The sequence below is a fragment of the Gallinula chloropus genome, assembly GCF_964237585.1.
Source record: "Gallinula chloropus genome assembly, chromosome: 19".
NCBI classification, from domain to species: Eukaryota; Metazoa; Chordata; class Aves; order Gruiformes; family Rallidae; genus Gallinula; species Gallinula chloropus.
Genome location: NC_140104.1, coordinates 3,902,565 through 3,914,863, shown reverse-complemented (window position 1 = coordinate 3,914,863; position 12,299 = coordinate 3,902,565). Strand labels below are relative to the sequence as shown.

General features: G+C 40.7%; 1 protein-coding gene across 3 annotated transcripts in view; it reads left to right on the top strand.

Moving 5' to 3' along the window:
- The window catches only part of BCAS3 (BCAS3 microtubule associated cell migration factor), a gene marked incomplete at its 5' end in the record, with an annotated part of 348,271 nt that overhangs the window by 138,902 nt on the left and 197,070 nt on the right, over window positions 1–12,299 (top strand). The window lies entirely within an intron of this gene.

Below are 12,299 nucleotides of genomic sequence, written 5' to 3'. Positions count from 1 at the left end.
AAAGTCTCACAGGGGAACAACTCTTGGCATATGTAAAGGTACTCATGGGGAAACTAGACCCTCTGCACAGTTGTCAGCACAGCTCACGCCAGCATGTTGTGTGACAGGCATTTTACAATGCAGAACGTGGACATCTGGGCCAAAAGGCAGTTTGAACATGACTGGTAAAAGCAACATTGGTGCCAGATTAGATCTCTTGCTTCTACCTGCCCATCTGTTGCATGTGCTCTGAGCCCAAAATATTGTGGAAACCTACAAGGTTTGGGTCTTCCTTTTCCTTGCTGCACAGAAAAAAAAAAGAAAAGGCAAAAGGTAGAAAAAAAATGAATAAGTAGTTAAATAGTGCACAACACTGCATTAGATGTGCCTTTTGGCTAGAATTGTTTGCTATGTTCCTGTGTTATTTTACTTTCACTTGCAGGTATGTGAGTTCTGCTCTTAGATAAAAGGTCATTGCAAGGGTGTATTTAGGTTGTTTTACATTTTACTAGACAAACGCAGATCGCTGTTTTCAAATGAGTTTGTCTAAAATTAGGTGCATGAGCCTATACTTAAATTTTCATATAGTTTGAAGAGTTGACAACAGTCAAGTCAACAGATATATTTGTAATTTATATAAAAACCTTTGATAGACACTATTTAGCTGCAGAGCATATTGTAGTTTAAGGTAACTGCTACCACATAGTCTGCTTGTGTTGTCAGTACTTCGTTTTGGTGTTTATCTTTTTATCCATTGCTTATGCAGCTGCTGCTGATGATGATGAGTAGCCTTGAAAGTCTCCAAGGCAAACAGTACCTATGTCTGCGAGTCCTTGCAGCTTGCCTGTGGGCAACCCCATCTTCACCTTCCCCAAATCCTCTGCTATAGTTTTAGATGTCTCTATAATCCATATTGGTTTCAGTTATTTTCCCTCTGTATTATCAAGTTTATAAACATACAGGGTCACAGAATGCTCTTTTGAGAATTCTGGACACTTTGTAAAAGTAGTTTTTCTCCTTTCTAGTTTCTGTTGGAATGAAAAGCAACATATTGCAAAGATACAGTTGGAACAAGAGCCTTTCTGTGACTATCAGTGCTTATATATGCAGATCACTTTTACCCCACATACTGAAATTGGGGGATAGGTGTGCTGCACTGTGAGTTTCATTAACAGCTCAAGTACTACACATTTCAGATGGGATTGCATTGAAAACATTTTAAGGGAAGAAAAATGAGTGGTAGCAAAATTCCAAGCAAATAATGTGTTGTCTTATTTGAATTACAGCAAAGACTTTTAATTTAGGTTTTAATTCACATAATAGAAATTCTTTCAGAAGGGTGTGGAACGTAGAGAAAAACAGAATGGTAAACACTGAAGCCCAAAAAGTAGAGAACATGGTGCAAATGGCATTCACAGAGAAATTTGTGTCTGTTCATCACCTTTGAAATAATTTGTCTTCTGGGTTTATTCATTCTTAAGCTACTCAGTGAAGTTTCTGAAACACTGGAGTCAAGCCAGGATTCACACAGAGTCCAGGAGAGCTGTTAGCTTCTCCCCTGGTAAATACAGGCCAAACCAGCATTACCTGGCCCTGCTTACCTGCAGTAATGTACTGAGCTGGCAGGAGCTGCAGCCTGTGGTTTGATGTGCTGTCGCTTCCGTCACTAAGTTTAATTGCCAGCAAATGGCTAAATAGGGGGTTAGGGTGAATGTTGCATCTGTCTGCCACGTTAGTGGTAAGAGGAATTCTGGCGCCGTTTCAGGGTCACTATTTGTATCTGTCTATCAGAGGTAGAATACAGCAGTTTCTCTCAGTTTCTGTATAGCATTTCTGCCAATTGTTTGGCTCCATTAAGTGTGCAGGGGAAATAAAAGCCTGAATGACCAAGTCACAAGGGGGTATGGATAGACCCTTTCTTTGTCCACACTCAGAACATTGCATTAGGTCTCATTATCCATTTATAATAAGTGACCTTTGCCCCCTGGGTCATTGAAAAATACTCAGTGTGCTTTTTAGCACAGAGTACCTCTGTCAGCAGACGGACAGAACAATGAAACGTCTGGCGGTCTGGTTGGAGGGCTGTGCCAGGCAGGTTTTCATAAATATGCAGTTCGATGCCTAAACACAGGACCAAAGTCATCTTTAGTCTCTGGGAAGTATAAAATAGGCCAGCAAGATTCTGTGAAGCACAGAGAATGTTTTAAATGTTCAGTGATTTACACACAGTTCAGTTTTTAATATTTTTAAAGAATCTTAAAGTTCTATTCACAGCTAATAAGTAGTAACAAGGAGCCATTGTTTGAAGAAATATTTCGTACAAGTGTCCAAGACCTTTACCCAAGGGCATTTGTAAGTGGATTAGCACAGCTGTTTCATTGCTTTGAGGTCATCTGTGACATCTGCTGCAGAAACCTGGATGCAGTTTATATCTACCTGAGTGCTTTATCACAGCCATGGCTGGTGTAGGGAAGTGAGAAAGTAGGTAGGGAGAGATCTGGACCTTTCTGTAAGTTCATGGTGTGTAAATGAACTTGCATGTTAAATTCCACAGGCTGCTGGCCCGCAGGATGTGTTGCTATCCCACTCCTGTTCCAGGCTCTTTGCAGTTTGCTCACAAAAATAACCAGTCCCAAGGACCTCCTCACCTTCTGACAGAGCAGATTGCAGGTTTACTTTTGTTTCTGGAGGAGTTCCTCCTGCAAGGCCCCCAGTGTATTACAGTCCTCAGCTCTTCAGCACTGGGTGTTAGCTTCTAGATGGTTCTGTACTGTGCTTCCCAGGCTTAATACTTACCTTACTTGTGTCCCTAGTAGTCCTGCTTTATTTACCTGTGTTCTGAGCTACTCTTAAACCGAATCACAACAGAGGAAAGAAACATGAATCGTATTTGGTCCTTCCTAGATGATTTTCCTTTAACATAAATACTGTCCCCTGGTATAGTTAGGGGTTGTGGGAGGCTCTGCACGCGTGTGTAGGAGGCTTTCTGGTGTCCACAGGAGTGTGTAACGCAGAGGACTTGGCTTTACTTCAGAGAATTATTACTTATTCTTTAAATGCTACTTGCTTCCTGCTGTTTAGTCCTTAGGAATTAAGGTGCTTCTTGTAGGATAAACTCTCGAGGCATGTTGTTGAGATCTGCTTTTCATGTCAAGACAATCAGCTGTTTGTGTTCGGGTTTTTTTGTTTCAAATTATTACTTTTCTCTCTATTACCATGCCCCAAAGCCCTAGATTTAACCCATGTTTCCTTGGTCTGACTTCTGTACCTTCCATTATTGCTTGTTTGAATTCCTACAGACACGTGCATGGTACACAGCAGGACTGCCAAGAAAGGAGAGAACTTGGCATGACACCACAAAGTCTTTACATCCTTGTTCCATACTTCTTATTTCCTTTCCTCCCACCCCTCCTCTTCGAATTTACTTTTTCATTGGGCTGTAGTTGGAATGTCTGAAACATGGACAATTACCAAAAAAATGAAATTGGACCAAAAACTGCCCCCAAAAGGTACTGAGTAAAATGAGACAGGATTTCTCTCCTCTGGCTCTGGCAAGGGCACTTCCCATTCCAGGGAAGAGATTTTGGCTCATCAGGACCAATTGTATGGAGACGACCTGCAGTTGTCAGAAGTAGGCCAGTGACAAGAATTAATATATTAACTGGTATGCAGTATTCTTTGACAAATTGCTTACTAAATACATCAAAATTGATTGGACATTCTGTGTTTAAATTGACAAATGACTGCATTAGGGGAAGGAGGGAAATCCATTAATTACAGCTGCCCTCAACCATAGGAAATGTAATCGTATAAATATAGATTTTGTTAAAGCAAAAGTCTCTACTTTACTACAGTGTTGCTGGTAAGTGTACTTGCACCTCTTTGCTATTAAACCTCCAATAGGAGGTTTTGAAGACAGATCTTTGCGATTGGCTTTTAAATAATCAAAGGCCATTTCTGTAGCGTTAAAAGGAGTGATGCAGTGCTGCTTTATCCCACCCTGACCGCTGCTGGAAATTGTTTCTCTCTCAGAAAAATGGACACGTCGCTGAAGCTTCTGCTGTCTCATTAATTGTTTATTCTAAATGCAATGTAATTCATATTCCACGATGTTAGAAATCAAATTAGTACTCTGTGTTCTCATTCTTTGTTCCTGTACTGGTGTCCAAGTAATACTTGCAGGGCTGTTACTTATTTCTGAGTAAGAATTTGCACTTGAGTTGGGCCTGAAGATGTAATCAGTTTTATAGCCTTCGTTAAGGGATTCTTGAAAAGATTAAGCTCTGCATTTATAGCTGCCTTTGACTTTTGGCTGTTAGGACAGATTTTCATTTCTGGACCAACTGCTGCACATATCCCACATTTTACTGAAAACGGCTTTCATTACAAGTCAAACTTGGTAACTATTCATGGTCTTCAAAGGGAGGGGGTTGGCCTTTCCTCACTGTTTGTTTGGGCTAAATGATAACACAATTTATACAGATAATCTCTGTACCTCTGACATCATGTTTGCACTTCCTGCTCCCTCTAATGAAAGCTATGCACCCTGAGCAAGACTTCTGTCTCTAAGCAGCATTGTGGTTCTTTATGGCCTATTTTATATTCCTTTCCTATTCCTTTCCATTGACGGACATAAAAATTCCATACATAGAGTCGGGGAATATTGTGCAGTGGAAAGCAGAACCGAGAGTAAGGCTGGAGAGTATATTAAATAACAGTGTGAGTATGGCCTGTGAAGATAGATACCATGAAAAGCAAGCCATGATGCATGGACTCACAGCCAAACTGCTGCCATACGAGTTACCCGAGCAGACACAGCGAGGAATCTGGTTATTCTGGTCTGCACGCCATTCTCCGCGTGCAGCAGAGCGCGATGGTGGTCTGGCAATAGGCTAATGAACTGGGACTGATAATTATGCTTCGTGTTCTACCACTTCTACCTCTATTTTCCTTCTTGCTCCCTTTCGTGTGTGCATATTTAATAGTGCATTCCTTCTCTCTCACTAACAGGGAGGAATATATGTCCTGGTACATACCCCACTCTACACGTAACTGTGGTGTGTGGGACAAGAGCTGTATCTCGCTGTGTGTATGTTCAATGTCTATCACAAGGGAGCTCGATTTCAAATAATAAAACTGATCCAAACCAGAGCCCGTCCTGTAACAACAGTTACGCTATCGCGTAGTTACGAGGTGTTCAAAGCCTTTTTGCTCTGTTTCTGTGACATCCCTGCACAGCCGCGGTCAGATGTGAGTTTGGGGTAGTTTCAGCAGTTAGTGCCCTCAGCTGCCCATTGCTGTCATGCTGCTGGGCTTTACAGGTTCTGCAGCAGCGCTGGTTGCACGCCAGAGCAAAGTTGGCCAGTTGAACACAATTCCCCAGTGAAGTCTGGCTAAACAAAGCTCTCTGACCTTACCCTGCAGTGGGGGAAGCCCACTTGAGCTGCTGTGTTGGGCAGCCTGGAGAAGAGTTGGAACAAGCAACAGTGTGTGGGGTAACATCTTAAACTGCCTTCGTTTTTATGTACCCATCATGGGCATTCACCTACACGGCTGCCCTTTCATGCGTAGCTGTGTGCCACAGATGAGGGGCTTTCCACAAAACCACATTGATTGAGTGGTACAAGCTTGAACCTGTAAGGAAGTACACACCAGTTTGTGTACACCCAGCACTCAGCTGAGATTTCTGGACTGGCTTGGGTACATATGCTTAACTTTATTATCCAGATGGGAAATTTAAAAAAAAAATAAATTCTAGATTCTCTAGTTTGCCATTATTATTCTTTCTACTTGAAATTGCCTCTAGCTAGTGTATCATTTTCATGCAATTCTACTTTTTTATTGCCATATAATAAAAGAATGCAGCATAGTTTTTAAAAGAATTTCTGGGTCTCTGCAGCAGTAGTTTCGAAGGAGCTGTGCAGATGTTCTTTAAAAATCCAGATCCTTGGGGGGTAATTTGTAATTCCTTGAAATTTTGAGGAGGATTTCTCTATACAGAAAAATGAGTTTCAGAATTTCGGAGAATTAATTCTTAGGCGTTTATCTTGGCTCAGGTATTCTCTCCAGATATTTCATGAAAATATGGGGGGTGTTGTAGAAGAACTTTGGCATTTTAAAACATTTTATATTTGGAATTTTTACTGTGTTTAAAACTGTGGCAGATCTTAAATGTACATATATATATACACACATATTTTATGACTACATTTAAAAAATTCAAATGAAACTGATCCCAAGCATGGATTTCTCTTACAAAGTTGTTAGAGGTATTTGGGGCCTGCTGACAGTAGTCACAAACAGTGAAAATGGGATTTTCAGGTTTGCTTCTTACACTTGGAGGCGTAACAGATTGCAAGCTAATCTGGATCACCTACCCCTTTCAGAAAAGATGTTTCTAATGAAATAGCACTTCATGGTCTTTTCTAAGGGAAAACTAAGCTTCCCTAAAACTGTAACCTGCACTTCCTGCTCCCTGCAGGAAACAGGATTAAGTGGCAAAGGGAAGCAAATTTAATTTCTGACTGAGCACAGGAGTGAGTGGGGTAAAGAGGAACAAGGCAGATGTCATTTCATAGAAGTGCTGCACCATTGCATGTGAGCAGTGGGGTAAACCGTGCTACGTTCTTCAGCCAATGTTGATGTTTGTGATATAATAGAGATGAGGTGGGTAAAAATATATAATACAGATGATGTGGATAAAAATGAACTCTGTAAGGTGCACCAAGTACTGCCAGCATAAAGTGTCGATGCATGTATACACCTGGGTGTTGGCATGGCTTCATCAGATTACTGAGGACTTGCCCATCTTAATCCATATTTTATAAACTAAACGCTGGAAACAGCACTGCGTATAGGAATTAAAATACTTTCAGATGTGTACAAACAACAATAATGAACAAGGGCACATGCTGAAACAGTTCTTTACTATTCTTATATGGTCATCTGGAACTTCTTAGAGAGGGGTCCATCAACACGAAGGGGTCAGTTTTCAAAGCAGTGTACAGGGATTTAGCCGCGCGACTCCTATTGACGTTAATGGGAGTCAAACGGGTAAATCCCCACGCACCGCTTTGAAAATTTACTACTAAGCCTCTTGACTTCTCACTACATACTTTGATTGTAACAGTAATCCATGGTTAACATAATTTTCCCGACAATAATGTCAAACATACTTTTGAAGTCAGTGAATTATAGAAATAGTTACCTCTTCCATAATTCTTTAAAGATGGCCATCAGATGGATTTCACCATAGGTTCGTGCAGTTGAAATTATTCTTTAACTCAGGGAAGAATATATATGCTATCCTTTGGTACAGAACCAATAGTCTGCTCACAGTCTGAACATTTGAAGTGTTGAACAGCCTCGGTACTGTGAGTAATATCAGGTTCTTGCTCTGCTCAGCTTTAAATGTTCATTGTGCTTGTCTGGTTTCCAATGGGAACTTTAGGAAAGGAAGCTGGAGTTAAGCACGGTGAATGTATATCAGCCAGGAGTAATGGTGAAGCCTGAACACCTAATCAGCACCTTTTAGGGGTGGGGAAAGCACAACAAACCAACCAGGCTGTTGACTATCAGACAGCGTCTGGGAAAATCTAAAGAGAATTCATATCCTGATTACAGCCCTACCTGTTCCTGTAAGATTAAAGTGCTGATTCGGAGAGTGGATGGTCTATAAAGCACCCAATAAACTGCGGGAAATATATAAATGGTGAATGAATAAATCTGTAAGTCAGTTGGTGGTGTGAAATAAGTGTTAGGCTGGCTAAACTTCTGGTTTATGGGGGTGGGGTTAGCTTAATTTAATGATGTTTATGCATACAAGAATCTCAGAAAGTCCTAACAGGGAAAAAAAAAAATCATTGGGGAGAAGTTTTGGGTAAAAGAGGGTATTTTCATTTGCATGGCATGCTCCTGCAGAAGTTTACAAGCTGAAAAATGCATTAAAGCCAGAACTTTGTTCAGTAACATTGAACCAGGAGTAAAAATACATGGAGCATACCACCAAACTACAAACAGTTTACTTGAAACATGGCTGTAAGCATTCTGTCTAAAAAAGAAAATCTGGTCTTCACTTTATTGTCAAAGTTGAGCAGAGGTAGAGCCAGCAGGCACAGAGCTGCATGTGGGTTAGGAACGTGTGTGCAGAAAAACTCACCAGGCAGTTGTTGGACTTGAACTCCCTGGCAAATCTGGCAGTGGGATACTGAAACCAAGCTCTGGAGGAAGTGAGATCACGTCTATAAGATGGAAAAAAGGTAAACCTGTTGAATTTGAAGTGGCTGCATGTAGACTTAGACCAGAACTGTCACTTTCTGCTTGTCACGGGTAACACGATGTAACTGATGTGTTGGTAGTTCCAGAAGTAGCATGAAGTAAATCATTCAAATCATGGAGCTTAATTTTAAGAGAAGTACTCCTGAAGCTTGTTGAAAAGCATGTGATTACCTCAGGTCTTTCAACCACGCATGATAATTTTAGATATAACTTAAGAACCACAAAAAATCCTCAAAATCAGAGGTTAGTATGAAACTGAGGGGTATGTAATTTTTGTTCTGCATACCTGTTTGCCACGGGCATCGCTAGAGACTTCAGCCTTAGGACAGACTTCAGCCTTAATGAATTAGTTGAGAGGATGTTATTTCTGTTTCTACTAGATTTTAGAATCTTATTTCAAATTATAAATGTTGTCTATTCAGTTGAAATAAAGGAAAGCTCCGGGTGTCTGCAGACATGTGTATGGCAAGCAGCACAGAACAAATAGTCTTTATAGTCTGCAAATGCCTTTGTTTGCTCTTAATTTGGACAAACATACATCCCTTAGAGAAGAGCACATTGGGAATTTCATATATAACTCTCAATTAAATTGAATTGTGTAAAGCTTATTTATATAAATGAGAAAATTAAAACCTTTTGGTTCAAAAAGTACACAGAACTAAGTAAAACTAATGATTTATTGTTCACAAATTAAAACCATAAGCACATGCTCTACAATTGAGCTGTAGCGTTTCTTTGTTCCAACACTCCTTTGCTGCTGAAAGATGACAATTTATAATCTTTGAATGAATAGAGATTTGTCTTGGGTCCAGGTATTTATTGTATAATTAGCCCATCTATGAACAAAACTGCTGTTTGTTAATTCCAATATTCATCAAGTATGTCTATGTGTCCAGGTCTTGCTCACGTGTCAGGAATGCCTATGCAAATTACTTGAGGTTAATTGAAATTGTTTGCTTGCTTTATTTGTCACTAAATATCATGGCAAAGTTTCAGAGCAACGGGGCGGGGGGGGGAGTGTTTCCTACTTAATCATTAAACTGTGTCAGTCAGGTCCTGGAGTTCCAGAAGAGCATCAGCTCAGCTGTATTTCAGCCTTTGTTTTGGCTTGTGTTGAAACTTGTGTCCCCACAGTCACTTCTGTGCGGTTTTCCTGGCACTGACAATTAGCACACAAAGGGGTGTGTTTGTAACGTGCTTTTTTCAGACCCCTGCCTTTAATCTTTCTTCAGCACAGTAGTCAGCTTAATCCTGTAACTGCAGAGAAGGGAGTCTGTAAACCTAAAAAACTTACCTTTAAATTATGGGTAAGCACCCACACCTTCGATTTTGAGGGTAGGAAATGAGATGGCTGTGTTCAAGTCATGAAAGAAGATGAAGAACAACAGTTTTTGCTGTGATTCTGTCTTTTCTTGGTGGAATGTGCAGTGGTTCAGTGGACAGACAGGGATGTATTCCAGATTTAGAGTTGATGCAGATCACTTGTCGCTTGAAGGAGGGCAGAGATTAAAGGTGCTGTTATTCTTCTTGAGCAGCTCGAAGATGGGTTTTGCTCCTTGCCAAATATTCATGGCAAAGCTCTGAGTTTTGCTGTAGGTAGCACTGCAGGTTTTAAAAAGTGACCTTAACTGCTTCCTTATGGCGCTTTTTGCATTTATAAGCAGACTTTAGAGACTCGTGTCCTGTTATACCTCATAAAGAGAAGTTGTATATTCTAATTCTCACCTTAGATTTTTTTAATTAACACTCATTTTCCTTGTACTTTTTCATTCCATGGGTAATTGTACAAATGTCTGCACGTTTCTGTATTTCTCGATTAAACAAACTCAGTTGTGTTCTGATACTTGATATATGTTTGTTCCAGATGTTGGTGTAAGAACAGCAAAAAGGTAAATACTGGCATAGCTCAGGCATGAAACATTGAATTTATTCTTTTAGGAAAGTATAAAACACCTGCTATTGCTGATAAAACACCTCTGTGCACCAAGGGCTTGCTGACTCCCTGTGTGGGTGTGGGCTGTTGGTGACTGTCCTGATGAAAGAGAAATTATAATAGTGCAGAAAAAGTCCCTGTTTGCTGCAAAGCTTTGGAAGAACTGAATTTGATTATTTGCTATCCTGCATTAGAGCGAAATTCTTTGGGAACTGGAAAAACTGTGTTCCAGCGTAAGAAGGGTTTCAGTGATGTGTAAGAGGCTGCTGTAATTACCAGCGTGAATTCAGATTTTCAGAGAATTAAGCTGGAAGATAAAAGATTACTTTTCAGCTCAAATTCCTGAAAATGTCCCTCTGGGCTTAAATTAATCTGGTCTTGGAACTCGATACCAGGGCAAGAGGTGTGTGACCCAGCAATGAAGAAAAAAAGGGTTTACTTTTTTAGGACATACTTGTTCCTATAACTTCAAGGCCATTTTTAACTTAAAAAAAAAAGAAAGACCATATGTTTATCTGTAATAAGCAGTTCAGTGATGGCAGATCTCCAGCAAGGATCACTTGTCTTACAAGGTCGTATCTCACAAAACACCGTGTGCTCCCAGTAAGGGCAGTGGGAGTAGAGCTTGCTTTGCCTGTGGTAAGGCTGGGACCTTTGTTACAGGATCCCCCTATCAAAACCAGACTCGCTTTAACTGCCTGCTTTGGTGATAGGTGTGGTACATAAATGCTATTTTATTAAATAGCAAAATAAATGACTGAGGTTTGACCTCGGCTAAGGCTTTATCACTGTTGCCCTCCTGGTGAACTCTTAAGGCTGAGCTTTTGCATGGAATTCAGCATGTCGTCACTTTTTTGGTAGAAAGAGTTAATGCTGCGATCTGAAACGTGTCTTATTGCAAGACCATAGCAAAGCTGTCATTCCTCAGGAAAAGGCAACACAACAGAGGACCAGAATCATGCTTAAATTCCTGTTTCTTTTTTTCCCATTACTGCTGGCTTGAATCTCCGGTGAAACGTTGAGAGTGTTACGGGAGGGAGAAGCACGGTGATGGAGCAGGCTGGATGTGGCTCCCTGGGCTAGTGTTTTTTTGCAGCTAGTCACTGAATAGCAGCTTCCCTGATCTTGACAGCTCGAGTAGATGCCCCTGGGATAGAAAGAACAAAACCAAAAAATAAAAAAAAAAAAAAATCAGAACAGTCCATAAAGTTCCTGTTGGTTTGAAAGCAGAAACATCTGCTAGAGTCATGAACAGTTTGTTAGTGGAGTTCAATAACAGGAAAGCCTGCAGTTGATCAGCTGTGCCCTCAGAAACAGGCAGTGCTGCGGTCCGGAGAATTTATTGGAGCGGAGTCGGGAGATAGGGGAAAGATTAGGGCAACAGCAAGACGTGTCCAAGTAATGGGGTTGTTTCGTGGGTTTCAGATCTAAATTGTACCGGTAAGTGAAGTGTGGGCATTATGGTTTCATAGTCTGGTTCTTACTGTGAATCCTCAGCTGTTTGTAACCCAGTGTTTTCTTAGTATGAGTTTGGTACGGGCTAGACGGACACATCCGTGAGTCATCGAATTGTGTCGGTCACGGTTGTAATGAAGCAGATGATCATCCTTTCTATGTTACCTTGAAAACTGATGAACACACAGTGCTGAAATAACAGCTGTGGTTGCTGGGGTGTGTACGTACACCTCGGTGGAGGAAAGAACTGTATTGATTTCGAGGAATATGGCAGATGCACAGTCTCTTGTGGGGAAAACCTGACGCTTTGTAAGAATATGTCCTATTCTAGCACTTTAATTCTTCAGTAAGTCAGTAAGAAGTCAGGCCCTGAACTGAATTTGGTGCCTTGCAGGTATCAGAGTGAGTTCACACTGCGATACAGAGGTGTTAGGAATGGCTCCACAGCTGAGGTTGGGCTCAGATATACCCACTTACACAAACAAGATGAAAATCCCTTTATTTCATATAGTGTATGGATTTATGTCAAGCCCTGTGCTGGTTGTATTATAGAGGCGCCATTCCGTATTTATGGTTACAATTGTGTCTGCTTTGCCATTATAAACTCCCATTATTAGGGGTTTACAACATGGCTGTAAAAATTTGTAGTGGATGG